Below are 20447 nucleotides of genomic sequence, written 5' to 3' on the forward strand. Positions count from 1 at the left end.
GCCGTCAACGACCCTACTGACAGTCTGTTGATGGAACGACGGACCGTCGACAACTTCCGTCGGTCCATACTTCAAATATTTTTTATCTTCCACTTTTTTAATACTTTCTGTTACCATCGACGGACCAACAACATGGTTCGTCGGTGGACCTACGGTCTGTCGATGACCTCTGTTCTTCCATACTTAGTGGTTTCTTCAAGCCGGGTGCTGGGACTACATTCTGTTACCACCAACAGTAAGCCATGACGGTCCGTCAGTGGATCGACGGACCGTCGCTCCTTCCGTATCCCCACACTTGGTCAGATTTCCCCAATTTGATTTCAGCTGCTTGGACCTTCATTCGATGATCATCACCTACGGACTGTCACAGGGTCGACGGATTGTCGGTGGCTCCGTAGGTCATCAGTTCTGCAGATTTCAACACAGTCTTCAGCATTTTTGTTCTGGACAATTTTCTTGCAAACACAGAGAAAAGCACATTAAACTACTACAAAAAGGACTTAGACACAAACTAAACTTAAGGAAAAAGCATTGGAAGTACCGTAAAACCACGACACATAACACCCTCAAGTTAAATTTGTTGTTTGTCCTCAAGTGACGCACTATGACTCACCACAACACCTTTGTACAAAAGTATATTCTTTTAAGCTTTCACAATCATCTGGCTATCAATCTCGATTGTTTTCATTGTTTTTATGCATGATATCACTCTTAGGCTTATTAATGTGGATCTGACCATGACAGAAACTCACTACACACCGACACCTCTCCTATTTTATCTCTCACCAAGGTACCAATTTTCCAATATTACAACTAGTGTCTTCACTTTAAATACAACATCCTCCTTTTTCACACAGTGATTTCAATTTGAGTATAAGGATTACTTTTAAACACTCGCTCTCGAAACCAATTCACACCTAGTTGATACTTGTCGCCATAGGCTTGCCTTATTTTTACTTCTTGAAATTCACCATATTAGACTCTCAGGATCACGATAGGACTTTCTTGACTTGTAATGTAGGCTCAGGGTCAGGTAGGGTACATTTGGATGCATTTTAGTGACTTATTGCCCTCCTTGACATAAGTGCTAAGCGTCCTACCTTTTCATCGTTTATTATGCCCTACTCTTCATCTTCATATATCTTTTGCCTTGCTTTTCTCCTTTCTTTTTCCTTTTGTGCAAATGACCCTTCTTTCATTTTTATTTTCAAATTTTTCACTTGATTTCAACTTTGATTGAGCCACTTTTCTTTCATTCTTTCAATAATTCTTTCAACCCCGCTTTTCGGGACATTCCTCATAATAGCCACCCTCAACTCATGTCTTTGCCATGAGTCAAAGTACATAATACCCAAGGTTGGGTCAGGGCCAGGACGAGCTTTGTTTCTGCATTAGCCACCCTCAACTTATGCTTTTGGCATAAGCTGAGGTGCTTATGTCCAAGGAAGGACCATGGCCAATATATTGTACCCAGAAAAGATGAGTTGGGGTAGAAAAGAAAGGTTTATTGTAAGCTCAAATTATTTGGATAAAAAAGGATTAATTTCATTTGGTTTTCTTTTATTTAGGCTAAAGATTGACTATGTTTAACAAGGGCCTATGATCCTTTCCTGATTGTCTAATACATGTTACTTTTTGCAGGACTAACCGGGCAAGTTCAACTTTCCTCACACTCACTTAAAACCTCATTACCCTACTAGATTATCGGACACCTAGTTCGAGCGTTAGATCGAGCGTCATGCTATAGTGTATCTCTATGTCATGCTTAGAGCCAACACATTCAATATTCACTATGCCTAATCATGCAAACATTCAATTTAGACGGGATTTCATTGTATTTTAGCCGTCATGCTTCAGATTTCACACATACTTTGTACAAGGTAATAACATGCCGCTTCAACAGTAAAATAATCAGTCTCTTGGGGAAAAAGAACACAGGCAAGAAAACCCCAAGAGAGGATCATGAGTTGGGCTACTCAGACTTCACCCTAGCACTCACTTTCCATTTATCCCACCCCCAACAAAAAAGCATGCAATTGTCCCCAATGCATAAGAAATATAAAACAAGGTGATAGGTGAAGCAAACCTGAGGCGCATAACGTCGACGATCAACAAGCCGGTGGGTTCAGTTTCCCGTAAACCTCTCCCTCAGACGTAGGGACACCATCAGTAGTGTCCGCACCAATAACATCACCCACATTAGTGCTTCTATCAACATCAACAATCGTGGAGCTAGACACCCCAGCATCCAACTCATGAGCCCTTATCTGTCGGGCCTCCTCATCCATCAACGAGGCTCTCCTCGCAGCCTCCAACTCAGTACGTTCTCTCTTCCTAGCATGAGCCTCATCACCCTCTCTGGATCGATGCCTCTTGGTCTGCTCACGTGGTGGCGGTGGTGGCGCAGTTGTGGTCTAGAATAGTGCAGCACGCACCGTATCCTCAGCAGGCTCTGCAAGTGTAGCCTTAGACTCAGGTACCTGCGCATCCAGGATGGCATTCACGTCAGCCCTCAGACTCGCCACAACAGCCTGGAGAGTCATCAAGTCAATAGTAGGGGCTGGCCGTGCGAGAACTCTCAACTTGAAGGCGTCAAGGCGCTGATGGACTGCCAGAATCTGTCGCTCACTCTACTGGGCAATCTTCTTCTCAATCCGCTCCTCCGCCTCAGCAATGGACTTCTGCATCCAAGGCTGGATATGGTGCAGTAGTATGACCATCTGGGCCTCTAACTTCTGGACCCTAGCAATCGGGACCAGTGCTACAGATAGAGTGGAGCGGGAGGAACTCAGGGTTGTGCTAGTAGCCGGGATAGACTCGATCGGGGTGGTGCCGATAGGCTCTGATGTACTCTGATTAGCCCCTTGGGCTTGCTCTACCGTGTCCGCCAAGTTCTCACCTAGCGGCTGCACCTCTACTTTGGGCCCTCTATGGGGTAGCGCCTCATTTGACTCATCCCGGATGAGACCTATATTAACCGTCCCTGTATGAGTCTTGAGAACATCAATATGCCATATGGGCACTCCAGAAGACCTACACAACTCGAAAGTCAAGCAGGGGAAAGGGTACGTGGTGGTGGCTTTAAAGGCTCTCTCATGAATGACTGCTAGCAACAGTCTCGGAATGTCCACGTCGAACCCAGCAACCAAAGCAGGTACCAATACTGCCCTATCCCATGTAACAATGTTGTCAACAACAGTGGGGGTAGGCAGTGACGGACCAATAGCCAGATAAATTTGGCCGTGAATGTAAGGTTGGCCTTTTTGATGACCCCTCTGGGCTCCACCACCCAATCTGGACCCTCGCCATCCACAGAAATGTGTTGGGCTATCCACCTCTTGGTGGTCTCTCAGCCCTAGATTACGCTGAAAATGGCCCTCCTTAATTAGCTTCCACCGATAGTCGAACTCAGGGGTAAGGAGATCCCTTGTAGCATCGGTGTCAGCATCGTATGAGAACCAATGAATAGTAGGTAAGGAGATGTCTACCCTGCGGGTACAGATTCGAAGATGATCAAGTGGTGCCTGTTTAGCGGGATTAGACCGCCTATCCAGGAAGACCAGAGAGTCGCTACATAAGATGCGTAGAACTCTCGCACCACCTCCTCGTTGTAGCGTCCAACGCTCCTGGCCATCCACTCTAGCCGATGGTAGGTGAAGAGAGCATATACATCAAAGACAGTGTGAAAACTCCCTGTAAGAGCTCGTCGCTCGATTGTGATAGTCTGAGTCCTAACCCCCTTATCGTTGAGCAGCTTCACATCTCGATACACCTGGTATTAGCCCTCGACGCACCACCGGTTGGCTGATCATCAACGGGTGCGGGGACGTAGGTCGGGGGTGTTAGAGTAGAATTCGCACTGTCAGCCTCATTAGACGAGGCGAGTGGACCGGTGCAGAAGGAGCAGTGGCACCATGTGAAGCTGATGCTTTCTCAGACCCGGAAGTCTCCTCAGAGCCAGATTCTCCCTCAGAACGTGCAGTAGACCCAAACGGTGTGCCAGTCAGTATGCGCTCCTCATCAGACTGGGAGGCAGTTACTACGCTGGACGCCACCTTCTTTGGCGTTCCCCAGGTGGTCCTAGCAGCACATATAGGTGAACGATTGCCTGGTGGCACGTATTCTAGTTCATGATAATCGTCTGAGCCTATCACTATCTGGCGTGACGGGGCAACGGACTTGGAACGTCTTCTGGAGTAGACTAAGTCTGGTTTAGGGGCCATTGGTACCTGCAAAGATAGTTATTAGCTTCAGTGTAAACATCTGAACACCAAAGAGAAGCAAGATCAAACTTGGAAACACAAAACACAGTCCAGTTCAGAACTGCAGAACTGACCGACGGGCACTACAGACGGTCCGTCGATGGAATGACGATTCATCAGTGGGTCCGTTGGTGAACACTTAGTGAATATTTTGAAAGCTGCAGGATTAAAAGTTTTGTTAAAGACGACGGACCTGCAGGACGGTCCGTTGTTCGACCACCCCCGAGGGTAGAAACTTAGACTAAAATCTAGGAACCCTCAGCAAACAGGGTTCTGTTAAAGACGACGGACGTGCACGACGGTCTGTCGATCAACCGACATACGGTAGACCACATCCGTCGGTCTAGAGTTAGGCAAATATGGGGAGTGACTATCGACGGACCCCATCGACTGACCGACGATCCATAGACGTGGTCTCGTACTGTTGGTCAGACAAATTTTTTGTAAGCCATAGTTGGTACCCCAAAGAACAATGTTAAAGCAAACTAAGATACATTAAGTTTATCTAGCATTTAACAAACCATTTCGTCATTCCGAAGGCATGGATTATCGCAATTTCAAACCTAGATTCTAAATGACCTTTAAAACCTAAGTCAGAAATAATAACACTCAAAACAGAGTACATTTCGACAATAAACCCCCAACCCATTCACTTTCCATTATTCTAAGGGACTAGGAACTCAGCTTCAACAATTCAAGCATGCAATTTTGTCCCAAAGTCTAGACACACATACATATTACATCAATTTAGCATGTAAATGAATGAGAATTCATTGAGCAAAGCAGAATGACATACCTGTATACTGTAGTGGGGTGAATGGGGAGATGAATTTGTATAGGAAACCACACCGAGCCAAACTTTGAACACCGACCGGAAGAAAGATAGAAGTAGATGGGAATTTGGGAGAGAAAAGATTTTAAAGCTTGATGGGGATTTGGGGAAGAGGGAAATCAAATTGTTTAATGGGGAGTAAATGGATGAGTGAGTGGAGGAGTTGAAGGAAAATGGGGAGGGAAATGGTTGGGAAGGGGATTTGAAAGGGTAGGGTAACTAAAAAGTTTAAAAATTCAATATCTGGCCGGTCGGGTCGCGTCTGGTAATTGGGTCTGGGGAAGTAACGATTCCCCATCGACGGACCGTAAGTCCATCGACGGTTTGTCGACTATTCCGTCGACTATGTCCTAACTTAGGAAAAATTAGAAATTGTACCTGGGATCTACGGATGCCATCGACGGGACGACGGTTCGTCGGTTGGTCCGTCAGTCAGTGCACCAGACCAATTTCTGCAGATTTCTGGTGATTTGGTCCCTACACATTGAACACTCAATAAGCTAATCTTTTTGTGTTTTCTGGACACTTTTTAGACACGAACCCTAGTCTACTCTTTAGCCAACAGTTCTAAAAGAAAGTTAAAGAAAATGCATACAAGATATTAAGTAAAAAACGAAATAATGCACTATTGCTAGAAAATCAAGAAAAAAACTATTGTTGACTAGAGGATACATATTTAGTTGCCTCCCAATCAGCGCTTAATATCGCGGCACGACGCAGGACTCTCGATTACTCATACTTCATCAAGATGGTATGCCTCAACCACTTCATTTGCATTTTCCTCATGCCCTAAATTTTGATTCTTTGTCCGTTCACCTTGAACCTTTCACCCTCCTTGTTCTCCAACTCAGTCGCATCATGAGGAAATACTTGAGTGATCAAGAATGGACCAGTCCATTTGGACTTGAGTTTGCCCGAAAACAAGCGCAACCTAGAGTTAAACAAAAGCACTATATCCCAAACCACAAAGTCGCGCTTCTCAATCTTTTGGTCATGGTACTTTTTCATTTTTTCTTTGTAGAGGGCTTAACTTTCATATGCCTTCAAACGAAACTCATCAAGATCATTTAACCCATTCAACCTCTGCTCCGCTGCTTCATTCCAATCCATCTTCAGTTTCTTCATTACCCACATGACCTTATGCTCTAACTCAACCGGCAAGTGACAAGCCTTTCCACATATAAGTTGGTATGGAGACATACCTATGAGAGTCTTCTATGCTGTCTAGTAGGCCCAAAGAGCATCATCAAGCCTCCTTGACCAATCCGTTCTACTCGCATTCACTGTTTTCGCCAGAATCTGCTTAATTTCTCTGTTTGACACTTCAACTTGCCCACTAGTCTGAGGATGGTAAGGAGTGGCCACATTGTGGCGAACCCCATATTTCTCCAATAACCCATTGAACAACTTGTTGCAAAAGTGGGATCCCTCATTACTAATAATGGCCCTTGGGGTGCCAAATCTGGAAAACATGTTCTTTTTCAAGAATGCAGTGACACTCTTTCCTTCATTATTTGCAAGTGCTATGGCCTCCACCCATTTTGACACATAATCAACCGCCACAAGAATATACTTCATCCCATGAGAACTCACAAAAGGGCCCATAAAGTCAATGCCCCACACATCAAACAACTCAATTACAAGAATGGGATTTAAAGGAAGCTCTTGCCGTCTGGAAACACCTCCATCTCTTTGGCACCTATCACATTCCTTGGAGAACTCATGAGCATCTTGGTGGATGGTTGTCCAATAGTAGCCACATTGCAAGATTTTATGGGCAGTTCGGATACCACTATGATGCCCACCCACAGGCGAGGAGTGGCATGCCTCCAAAACACTCAACATCTCTACTTCCGGCACACAACGCCGAATAAGCCCATCGGCACAACTCCTATATAGATATGGCTCATCCCAAAAGAACTTTTTTACATCATGCGTGAACTTTTTCCTTTGATGAAAGGACAAGTCCGATGGGACGATATCACTAGCCAAGTAATTTGCAAAATCTGCTAACCATGGAATTAAGTCATGAGAAGCGGCCAATACATGCTCATCAGGGAAAGTATCATCAATTTCAGACTTTTCACCCAACTCTCGCATAGCTTCATCCTCTAATCTGGACAAGTGATCGACAATTTGATTTTCGGTCCCTTTTATATCTTTCACATCAAAGTCAAACTCTTGCAATAGTAATACCCATCTAATCAACCTCGGTTTCGTATCCTTCTTTGCTATCAAATATCTCAAGGTTGAATGATCAGTTGCACTATAACTTTCGTGCCAAGCAATTAGAAGAGAAATTTTTCGAAGGCGAATACCACCGCAAGTAACTGATGTTCAGTCACAGTATAATTCTTCTGAGCTTCATTAAGCGCCTTACTGGCATAATAAATGGGGTGAAGGATTTTATCCCTTCTTTGTCCCAATACTACACCAAGAGCAACCCCACTACCATCACACATAACCTCAAATGGTTTGCTCCAATCCGGAGAAATAATAATGGGCGAAGACACCAACTTCTCCTTCAACTCTTCAAATGCCTTCAAACAGGATTCATCAAAATAAAATTTACATTCTTTCTCAAGTAACTTGCACTGCAAATGTGCAATTTTTTAAAAATACTTGATGAAACTCCGGTAAAAACCCGTAGCCCAAGGAAACTCCTCACACCTTTTACAGAGATGGGTGGAGGAAGTTTCTCGATCACCTCGACTTTAGCTCGATCAACCTCCATACCCATCTCTGAGATGCGATAACCCAATACAATACCCTCTTTCACCATAAAGTGATATTTTTCCCTATTTAGCACAAGGTTGCATTCTTCACATCTTTTGAGAACTTCGGCCAAGTGACTCAAACAATGATCAAACGAGTCACCAATAGCAGAAAAATCATCCATAAATACCTCAATGGTGTCCTCCACCATATCAGAGAATATGGAAATCATACATCTCCGAAAAGTAGCCGGTGCATTACACAACCCGAAGGGCATCCTCTTGAACGCGAAAGTTCCATAAGGACAAGTAAAAGTGGGTTTCTCTTGATCTTCTGGTGCAATAGAGATTTGGTTGTAACCTGAATAACTATCAAAAAAACAATAACCCCTTTCTTGCAAGTCTATCCAACATCTGATCCATGAAGGGCATAGGAAAATGGTCATTCTCAGTCCATGAATTCAATTTCTGGTAATACATACACACTCTCCATCCTGACACCGGCCTCATTAGAACAAGCTCATTTTTCTCATTAGGGACCACAATCATTTTCCTTTTCTTGGGCACACACTGAACAGGGCAATACCCAAATACTATCAGCGATCGGATATATGACTCCGGCATCCAACCACTTAATAATTTCCTTCTTCACTACATTTTGCTTATGTGGATTTAAACATCTCTGGTGCTCAATACTTGGCTTATGATCGGGCATGAGTTGTATTTTGTGTGAACAAATATCAGGTGGAATCCCAATAATATTCGCAATAGTCCAACCAATGGCTCGGTTGAACCTCTTTAACACCTCTACTAGACACTCCACTTGCTCCATATTCAAGTCCAATTCAATGATACCGACAAAGTGTCACCATTTCCTAAGGACACATACCTCAGATGAGGTGGTAGAGCCTTAAGCTCCAATTTTGGGGCCTCTTCTATAGATGGTTTCGCGGGTGGAGACTCGCGATGCTTTATATCTAACTCCAACTTCGTTGGTTTGAACCAAACATCACATCGATCATGTGCCTTAACCAATGACCCATATTCTTCAATACCATCACTCTTAAAATTTATAATCACTGCCGCTAGTGCCTCAACACCAAAACGCTCTTCTATTTGTACCTCAAACAAACTCGCAACCCTGTAGGATATCGCAGATACCGATTGGATCTCACCACTCTGCCTCATGGACCTACAAATGTTGAAAGTACCTTCTTCATTGTCCAATCAAAACTTCATTTGCCCTTTCTCCATATCAACCAAGGCTCGACCCGTAGCAAGGAACGACCTCCCAAGAATAATAGGCACCTCAAAATCTACCTCACAGTCAAAAATCACAAAATCGGCCGGAAATATGAATGACTTCACCTTCACTAACACATTGTGGAGTATCCCAATAGGTCTCTTTACCGTTCGATCGGCCATTAGTAACCGCATCGCAATGGGCTTTGGGTCACCTCAACCCAACTTCTTGTAAATAGAGAGAGGCATGAGATTTATGCTTGCCCCAAGATCACATAATGTTTTAGCAAAGTGTAACAACCCGATTGTACATGGAATAGTAAATGTACCTGGATCTTCTTTCTTTTGCACCATAGACCTTGTACCAATAACACTATAATATTACATCCGATCGTCATCCTTAAAACTCACCGACCTCTTCTTAGTGACCATATCTTTCAAAACTTGGCATAACCGGACATTTGTTCAAGAGCTTCCATCAAAGGTACATTGATGGAGAAATTTTTCAACATAGTAATAAAATGCCGGTATTTTCCATCCTCGATCTTCTTCACCAATCTTTGTGGAAATGGTGGTGGTGGTCTAGGAACGGGGGTCACCTTTTAGGGCATCTCTAATTCTTTTACCGCTTCATTTACCAACTCACCGCTAGTTTCTACTACCGCATATTCTCTTCTCACCTCATCTTCAACACCAGACGACATAGGTGGATCAATGGTTCGCTTACCCCCTCGAGTCGTGAGTGCCATACAATGTCCATCATTTTTCAGATTTTGGACGGTATTACTAGGAAGAGTACCCGGTTGATGAGGGTTCACAGTAGATGACAATTGGGCCATTTGCATCTCAAGATGCTTGATTGAGACTGCATGTGCATCCACTTTTTGCCAAATGTTAGCAAAATCACCTCTCAATTCCTTGGCGTGCTCATCACTTGCGTCAAACCTCCTCCTCATCTTTTGCAACATGTATTCAACTCGCGCCATACTACCTCCACCATCCCTAAGAGCAACTTCCCGATTTTGAGGTGGAACATAAGGCCCACTTCAATCGTTTTTATTTCCATAGTTACCCAGGTTGAAGTTGTTGTCGCGATTGTAGATTCCTTCACGAACATAGTGACCCTCTCGATTGTAATTCCCATAGTTCTGGCCTTGATTTCCTTGACCTTGGCGCCAATTCTTCTGATAGGAGCCCTGGGCGTTCGGTCGGAAACCCCTCGTCTACTCATTCACTGCATAAGAATCTTCTTCATAGTAAAATTCATCTACCGGCAGTGGTGGCTTAGTCAAATAATTCACCGCATTCACTTTCTCTGCACCCCGAGTGACATGTTTCAACACTAACCCAAGCTCAGTTCTCATTTGAACAATCTCTTCACGAATCTCATCTGTGGCTGGGTTATGTGTAGATTGCACCGCAAAGGTGTTTCTCCCAGTGTCCGACTTTCTACTGCTCCAAGCGTTATTATTTCGGGAGATTTTCTCTAACTTCTCAGCGATCTCTGCATAAGTACACTCCCCATAGAAACCACCTGCAATAGTATCAATCACTGCTCATTATTATTATCTTGCCCCCGATAGAAGTACTCTTTCAGCGACTCATCATTAATGCGGTGGTTTGGGACACTTCTCAAGAATGAGGTGAACCTATCCCAAAAACTGCTTACTGAATCCCCTGGTAATGCCACAAAGTTGTTCACCCTATCTTTGTGGTTGAGATATTTAGAAACCGGGTAATACCTTGCTAGGAACACATCCCTCAACTGCTCCCAAGTGTAGATTGAATTGTAGTGCAATTCAGTAAACCAAATAGAAGCTACTCCCGTCAGTGAGAGAGGGAACACTCTTAACCCAATGACGTCCATGTCCAATTCAGGCCTCCATACACAACTCTTACACACCGACCTCAGTTTGGCAATGTGAGCATGTGGATGCTCAGATGGTTGCCCTTAAAATAGACCTCTAGCGGTGAACATCTGCATCAAGCTACTAGTTACCACGAAAGTATGACCATGTGGTAGAGAAGGTAGGACAAGTGGCCCATTAGAGTTAATGATGTCAATATTTCTCCTATAGTACTCTTGAGGGCGTGGGGCAGGAGGTTCTCTCCTCGGATTACCTTCACCACCGTTATCAACAATCACTTGATTGTGAGCATCAACTGGCGGGGGAGGTTGCGGGTTGATCTCATCATCGATATAAGTAGGATTGTTTTGAATTTTCATTTTATGAAGTGTACGATTTAGTTCAGGATCAAGTGAAAGGATTGGTTCTCCTCGACTCCGTGTACTTAGCATACACTAAAGCTAGACCTGCGAGAGATAAAAACAAAAACAAAAAATAAAATCAAGAAATTATTGAAGAAAATTTGATAATGTGCTTAAATTTAATCTAAAAGACACTTTCCCCGGCAACAGCGCAAAAATTTGATACACTCAAACTATACTTCCCTAAAGAAGTATAAGTGGTCGTATCAAGTAAAGAACCCAATTGTTAGGTTGAGGTCGATTCCACAAGGAAAATAGTTTAGACTTAACTTTAATCTACGATTACTTCTATTTAGTCAAGTCTTTTTCGAAAACAGTTTAAATAAAAGGGGGGTTTGTGTAATAAAAATGTTCAATTATTACTAAGTAAACAAGTAGCAAGATTAAAACTTTAGTGTTTATCAAGTGATGAGAGAAACTAGGGTGTAAGTGTTCCCCATAGGTTCATAACGTTGTAATTCTAGCTATAACAACTCTTTTCTAGTATCTTGCATGCAAAGTGATAAGTTATGTCTCCCTAATTCCTTGGTCCAGCAACTAGCAAATTTCACTCCGCACCTCGATCCGACTAAGTTTTTTAACTTTACTTACCCTTACCTCTACTCATATTAAGCTTCATATTCAATGAATGGCTAAGTTATTACTTTGCAAATTGAAACTAGCCTATTAGATAGTATATACTAATTTTATGTTTATAATTTTTTTCTTATTATCTACCTCCTTGGTCTGGCAAGTAGCAACTAGGCGAGTTCTAACAATGGCCACCGTTAAAAAGACTTATAAATGAAAGAATTATCAATACATGCAAGAAACTATTCTAGAATTGTTATTAGCTAGTTTTACTTTGTTAATTACCAATGGTTTCCACAACCCTAGTTGTGGATTTAGTTACCCATGGTAAGAATTATACAATTCATAATTAATAAACAAGAAATCATATACTTACTATAACAAGTTGAAGAAAACAATAAAATATCACTTGAATTACTTAAAATATTGAAAGAAACGATTCCGGATAATTAAAGTATTTCTCAAAAACCAAAGTTTCTTTTCCAATAACACAAATCTGAAAAATACTAAGTAGTCTAACCCCAAAAATGAGGTTTTTAGTCCTATTCATAATAATAAAGTCCTAAAATAAAAGGAGTTCTATTTAAGGAAAAATCTATGCAAAATGTGTCTGCCGTCGACGACCCTACTGACGTTAATGGAACGGCGGACCGTCGACAACTTTTGTCGATCGATACTTCAAATCTTTTTCAGCTTCCACTTTTCAACACTTTTTGTTACCATCGATGGACCAACATCACAGTCCGTTTGTGGACCTGCTGTCCGTCGATGGCCTCCGTTACTCCATACTTAGTGGTTTCTTCAAGCCGGGTACTGGGACTACTTTGTGTTACCACCGACGGTTAGCCATGACGATCCGTCAGTAGATCGACAGACCGTCTCTCCTTCCGTAGACCCACACTTGGTCAGATTATCCCGATTTATTTCAGCTGCTTGGACCTTCAGTCGACGATCATCACCTATGGACCGTCACAGGGTCGACGGACTGTCGGTGGCTCCGTAGGTCATCACTTTTGCATATTTCAGCACAATCTTCAGCATTTTTGTTTTGGATAATTTTCCTGCAAAAACAGAGAGAAACACATAAAAATTACTACAAAAAGGCCTTAGACACACATTAAACTTAAGAAAAAAGTATTATAAGTACCGTAAAACCATGATACATCATATTCCACAACTTAAATATCTTTGATGGGAGTAGCATCTTCACGTACTAAGTCTTGTGTAATAAGTTCTAACACCTATGAAATTAAAATTATAATCATGGAACTATTACATGTTACGCATGAAGTCTTTGAGTTGAATTTTTCATGCCCATAATTCTACATGAACCATATAAGTCGAACAATCTTGAGATGAGAAGTACCATTGAGTTCTCGAGTTGAGTAGTTCATGCTCATAATTCCGCGTAAACCCTTCAAGTTTAAAATCATGAAATCATCCATAAACATGAGATCATGAACCTTGAATCTATACTTCAATTCAAGTAAAACTAAGAGTTAAGTTAGAATTTAAGAAGTAAGTCAAAGCAAAGTTCATAAAGTTTCAATAGTCTTTATTGAATGTTTTAACTTCATTTAAGGCTCAAGTTTCAAGTCAAGTAAAGAGTAAAGAGTTGAAGATATTCCTTCAAAGTAATATAAGGGAACTAAGTATTACCTAAGATTTGAGTTTATTTCTTAAGCTATAAGTAACTAATTCTTTCTTAAGAGTTTATAAATATTTTCACATTTAAGTTAAGAGGAAACTAAGAGTTCCCAAAGAGTTTTGAATTAGAGAAAGAGAACATTGATTCCAAGAGAGCTTTTTAAAGCTAAGTGTTGAGCAATTATCTCAACCCAAAGAAAGATGTTGTATTAAAAACACATGAGTTAAAGTATATTTTGGGAGTAGTATTGAGCACCGATGTGGGATGAGAGTTCATATTAACTCAAGTCTAGATGAAAATCTTGTAGCCATTATGGGTATTAACGGGTCATACTTTTTAGATGATCACGTAAGTTAAGCTAATGGATCCACTAAGTTGAGGAAATCTATGTGACGGAAAAGTATAGGACAGTTTTGGTAGCATGGGTGAGACGTTGTATCACCACTTAGGCTCATAGTGGTGGTTGCCGGTTACAGAATCTCCCACAGAAACTATATTACTTTCTTATATAAGTAAAGTTGAGTTTGTTATTGCATTTTCTTTAATGAACTAAGTTGCTTTTACTATTTTATAAAATATTTTTATATATAGCATGTGTGTTATGATTTATATTGAGTTAAGTATCCATAGTCGAGTATCATATCTTTGAGTTCAGTATTTAATCTCTGAGTTGAGTATCTTATCCTTGAGTATGCTGAGTTGAGTAAGTTGAGTAGTTTGAGTATTCTTGAGTATTCCTTGAGTTTCAAGTTTGAGAAAAGGTAAGTATGTTTCCTTTATTTATCAAGTATCAAGCTTATGTTATGCTTTAGAATTCTCCTTACATGCTCGTATATTCCACGTACTGAGCCATTTGGCCTGCATCTTCTCATGACTCAGACACATGTATTCATGATCATCAACAGGAGTTTCTGTTGATACATCCGAGAGTTCGATTGAGTTATGGTGAGCCTCCTTGCTTCCGGAGGATTTCATACACTTTATAGTTTAGTCAGGATGTCGTGGGTCTTGTATCGACTTCCATCTTTATTAGTTAGAGGCTTCATAGATAGTCAGCTAAGTTAAGAAGTATGTATTATTCATATTTTTCATTAAATGTTTTAAAGACTTAAGTTGCCTATTTTATGGAGACTTTAATATATTACTTTATTGAGAGTTAATCTTTTAGGTTAAAGCTTTGTATTTTTAGTGTCATGAATTTTTTTCAGTCTCTAAGTTTTTGCATGCTTAAGTTAGTCTTCCGCTTGTAGTAAGCCAGGATGAGGGTTCGCTTGGGGACCATCAACGGTTCTTGATTGTCAGTCATGTCCAGCGAGTAGACTCGGGTCGTGATAAACTTGGTATCAGAGTACAGAGTTCAAGTGTCCTAGGATGTCTATGAATCCGTTTCAAGTAGATTGTTGTTTAAGGTTGTGAGGGGCCACTTGTATAAACAAGGTACTACAGACATTTCTGCAAAGTTTTCCCTTCTTTCATTCTTTTAATCGTGCAATCGACTTAATTCATAGAGATTTATTCGTACTGGTGAGTTTCTCATAATCATTTGAGTACCCATCATACTAGAGGTGGTTGAAAAGTAGAGTCAGTTCTATGTTAATGAGTTTTTCTTAGGAAGATTTTTGAGGAAGTCATGAGACTCCAAAGGGGCTTGAGCGAAGACCAAGAATAAGTTAGGTATTTAGATTCGAAGAATGCCCTCATATTCATATGAATCCTGCATATGAGCTAAAAGTGAGTTGTACCATTTTCCTTAATCATTGTTTCAACTAATATCCTTATGAGAAAGTATGTCTAGAGCTTGGGTAGTATTTTCATTCCAAAAACATAGTATGAATGAAGAGATCATGAGCAGTAGTAGTGAAATAGCCTTGAATTAGAGGGAAGTATGTAGAAGTTTAGTAATCCAAGAAAGGGAGATAGTGAGGAAGCAATCTATGTTAATATAGTCATGCACCTAGTAAGATAATAATGAAGAGTTTTCCCTTATGGGTAGACTAAGCAGTCAAGATTTGTGAAGAACTCAATATAAGAGGTAGAGTAAGTTTTTCAAGTCAATATGAGTTAGAGTATACCTTAACTAGAAAAGGGTTATGGTGATGTGTCATTCTATTAGTAATGACCAAGTGTAAGTGGTGAATATATAGAAGAGCAAGTGTATTCATAAAATGATAGATCTAATCTAGGCATATGAATATTGAAAGGGAATACTCATGGTATTCAGAGGATGATAGAGTTAGTTGAGAGATAATGCATAGTAAGTGAGTAAGTAGTACTTAAGTTGTGAAGTGGAATGTGAAGGTAATTCTAGTATGCAGACTGAGAGGTAATGATTGACTAATTATCATGAGGTCCTATTGAAAAAGTGTTCCTAAATTGCCATATTAGTATTGAAGTATAGTATAGTAAGTGATCAATCATATTGATATTCAGGTTTAGTAATAAACATTAAGCTTGAATTTGAGATGAGTGTCATGATAAAAAGAATGGCAACATGAGGGTGATGATGTTAGCCTAGATATTTGATCTAGAATATTTGACATATAGTAGGTGAGGAATTGAGATGTTAGCTGCAATAAATATGAGTGGTACAAGTGAGAGACCTTAACCTTTAAATAAGGGCAGTGAAGTGTCGCTAAGTCACAAGAGTAACAAGAGTATTAAAAAGTATACCGGGAGTGTATGTAATCAGAAGAGGTTAAGAGAAACACCTAAGAAAGAGGTCTTATTACCAGCTTATGGAGAGTTTGGTAGTCATGAGATAAGCTTCTCCCAAGTGTTAGAGTAAAAGAGGTGTACACTAGTTTAGAGATGATGGAATAGGTCCATGGCTTTCAGCTTTAGACCTAAGGGGGATATGACAAGATGAGAAATCAAGTTAAGTGTCTGAGAGTAAGATAGTAATGAGTTCCAAGGAGTAGGAGAGATATCCTTTCGATGGCCCTTGTATTAATGAAGTGATGTTAGAAAGAGGAGGTTGATAATCTTATTGTGTTATGATGGTGTGATAATTCTACCTAAAGTTATTAATAAGGAGGAATAAGAGGAATAGTTTTTACTATGAGAAACAGTTAAATGAGAGCCCTTAGTTCGATTCAAAAGAGTTGGTTAGTAGGAGTTCATGAAGTTGTTAGATTACTAAGCTTGAATGTGGTGGTAAAGAATAATAATTTGAGATAAAATTCCCTATAGAGAGGTATAGAATCGGAACTTAAAGATTTGATTTAATCTTTAATATAGTAAGAGCAGACCATTAGACACAGACCTTAGTAAGAGAAAACCATTTTGTGCCTAGTTCAGTCGTCATTCGAGAACGAATGATCCCAAGGAGGAGATATTGTAACACCCCATAAATTTTTTCAAACTAAGACTCGAACCATTCATCATAGTAAGTGAGATTTTACCAAGGAATTAAAAATTTTGTAAGTATTAAGGGCAGTTCACTGGATTTAGCACTAGGAGTTCCAAAAAGAACTATATTGGAAATAGCAAAATCTGAAATTTGGAGAGTTAAGTTAAGTATGAGTTTTGGGTCAACTTCAAACAACTATAACTCCTAGTACATGATGATTTATGTTTAATACAAGATACCATAGGGACTATCATTGAATTATGTTTTGAACGCCACCGAGTTTGCTAAGTTTCGAGTTCGGATGAGTGAGATATGACATTTTGAAGTTAGGCTGTCCAATTAAGGAAAGTTAGCAGAATATAGTGAGGGGTATTTTTGTTCTTTCCTTATCCAATCAGATTTAATTAATTTTTAGTAATATTTTAGGGGTCTAATCCTTTAAGGTTCAGTTTTATAATCCTAATATACGCCTAGGGTTTTAGTTGAGAGTTACAAAAGAGACAAGAAGAGAAGAAGAAAAAAGAGAAGAAAAGAGGAAAGGATGAAGGCGTTCATCGACATTCTTGAGTTTAATTGCGGATTTCTGCCATGGTCTTAATCCCTAAGAGGTATGTAAGCTTCCATATTGTTGGGTTTTTTCACCCACACGCCAAACATGTTATTTTCAGCTTAATTTCATTATCAAAAAGTTGAAGAATGTAAGTTCTTGATAGGTGTTCTTGAGGTTCATTATAAATCTTATGTTGTTGGGGTTTTGATGATTTATTAAGATGAGAGAGATTGTTTGGAGTGTTGTTTTGAGTGTATTAGTGCGTACTTAGGTTGAGTACTTGAATCTAAGGAAAACTTGAGAAAACAAATCGATTAAAAGCGATTTAGGGTCAGGAAACGAGAAGCAAAATTCGCCGGAACGTTGCCTGGGGAGGGGCTGGCACGGCGTGCCCCAGATGCGCCAAGGGGATGTGGCAGCACACTTTCAAGGCTCTCAAATGCTGTCTTTGAAGTATTGGTCTGGCACCCCACGCCCAGAACGCATTAGGGTCGCCTGCCCCCTTTTATTTTACGTCGGTTGTCCCGTTTGAGCTCATTTAAAGTCTATCTTCACTCATTTTGATTTGAAACACTTTAAACTACTTATAAAAACTTATAAATCATTCATAACATGCATCATAACCTTGAATTAATAAATAAAATTCAAAATAAAGTTAAAATTAAGTTTTGAGCGTTCTTCCGAACCTTTTGAGAGAGTCCCTTCGAGTCCTTTTGAGGAATCTTCTAAAACTTCTAGTAACTTGTTTCAAGACTCAAGTATGTGCGCATGAGAGTGAGGAGAATGTATTCATTAGTCTATAATATCACCTAGATCCTTCATATCATGAACCATAACTCTTAAATTTGTAATTCACATTCATGATAGAGTTAAGAGTAGAGTTTAAGAAAGCCCTTAAGTTCAATTGTGAATTTTTTGAGAACCATCATCGATTTGAACTAAGTTTTGAGAAAGTAAATAATACAGTGGTGAAGAGTCATGTACATGAGTTCCATCTTGTATGTATACCTTCGAGTTGAGTCATTCATGCCCATAATTCCGCATGGACTCCACAAATTGAGTATCTTTGAGGGGATTAGCATCTTCAAGTTCTAAGTCTTGAGTAATAAGTTACAAAGCCTTTGAAATTATAATTATAATCATGGGACTATTACATGTTACCCATGAAGTCCTTGAGTTGAATTGTTCATGCCCATAATTCCAAATGATTCCTATAAGTCGAACAATCTTGAGATGATAAGTACCTTTGAGTTCTCGAGTTGAGTAGTTCATGCTTATAATTCTGCATAAACCCTCCAAGTTGCAAATCATTAAATCATCCATAAGCATGAGATCATGAACATTGAATCCATACTTAAATCCAAGTAATGTTAAGAGTTAATTTTAGAAGTTAAGAAATAAATCAAAGCAAAGTTCTTAAAGTTTCAAGAGTTTTTATTAAACATTTTAACTTTGTTTTAAGGTTCAAGTTTCAATTCAAGTAAAGAGTAAAGATTTGAAGATCTTCCTTCAAAGTAATATAAGGGAATAAGTATTCCCTAAGAGTTGAGTTCATTTCTCAAAATCTATAAGGGAACTAAGTATTCCCTAGGAGTTTATTTTTCACATTAACTAAGAGTTACAAAAGAGTATTGAATTACAGAAAGGGAACATTGATTCCAAGAGAGCTTTTTAGAGCTAAGAGTTGAGCAATTATCTCAACCCAAAGAAAGAAGTTGTTTTAAAGAAACACATGAGCTAAAGTATATTTTGGGAGTGGTATTGTGCACCTATGTGGGGATGAGAGTTCATATTAACTCAAGTCTCGATGAATACCTTGTAGTCATCATGAATGTTAACGGGTCATACATTTAGATGATCACGTAAGTAAGCTAGTGGATCCACTAAGTTTAGGAGTTCTATGCAACGGCGAAGTGTAGGATAGTTCTGGAAGCATGGCGAGATGTTGTATCACCACTTAGGCATATATTGGTGGTTGTCGGTTAGAGAATCTCCCACAGAAACTATATTATTTTCTTATATAAGTAAAGTTGAGTTTGTTATTGCATTTTCCTTAAAGAAGTAAGTTTCTTTTACTATATTGTAAAGCTTTTTATATATAATGTGTGTTATTGCTTTATATTGAGTTGAGTATCTATAGTCGAGTATCATATCTTTGAGTTCAGTATTTCATCTCTAAGTTGAGTATCTTATCCTTGATATGCTGAGTTGAGTAAGTTTAGTAGTTTGAGTATTTCTTGAGTTTCAAGTTTGAGAAGAGGCAAGCATGTTTCCTTTTTTATCAAGTATCAAGATTATGTTATGCTTTAGAATTCTCCTTACATGCTCCTACATTCCACGTACTAAGTCATTTGGCATGTATCTTATCATGATGCATACACATGTATTCAGGATCATCAACAGAAGCTTCGCTGATATATCTGAGAGTTCGAATTAGCTATGGTGAGCCTCCTTGATTCCGGAGGATTTTCATATACTTTATGGTTTAGTCAGGATGTCGTGGGTCTCGTCTCGACTTCCATCTTTATTAGTTAGAGGCTTCATAGATAGTCAGTTAAGTTAAGAAGTCTGTATTATTCATTATTTTATTAAATGTTTTCAAGACTTAAGTTGCCTATTTTATGGCAATTTTAGTATATTATTTTATTCAGAGTTAATCTTTTAGGTTAAAGCTTTGGATTTTAGTTTCATGAATTTTAATTCAGTTTCAAGCTTTTGCATGCTTAAAGTAGTCTTCTACTTATAGTCAGCCAGGATGAGAGTTTGTTTGGGGACCAGCAATGATTCTTGAGTGTTGGACACGTCCATGATGTAGACTCGGGTGGTTACAGTTTAATCCATCTTGCATAATAAGATTAGGAAAATACGCCTTACACCTCACATGAAGACATTAACCCTCCGTTATGTTTGTTCCCCAATTAGTCAATTGCTTAGACATTTTTGTGATAGTAACACTATTTGAACTAGCATAATATAACTGTTATGGTAAACATATTATTCAAATTCCAATT

At 39.7% G+C, this 20447-nt stretch overlaps 1 pseudogene; it reads right to left on the bottom strand.

Moving 5' to 3' along the window:
• Positions 1–2108: 2108 nt before the first annotated feature.
• LOC114074244 lies at positions 2109–2720 on the bottom strand (annotated as a pseudogene).
• Positions 2721–20447: the final 17727 nt, after the last annotated feature.

The sequence above is a fragment of the Solanum pennellii genome, chromosome 10, assembly GCF_001406875.1.
Source record: "Solanum pennellii chromosome 10, SPENNV200".
Classification (NCBI taxonomy): domain Eukaryota; kingdom Viridiplantae; phylum Streptophyta; class Magnoliopsida; order Solanales; family Solanaceae; genus Solanum; species Solanum pennellii.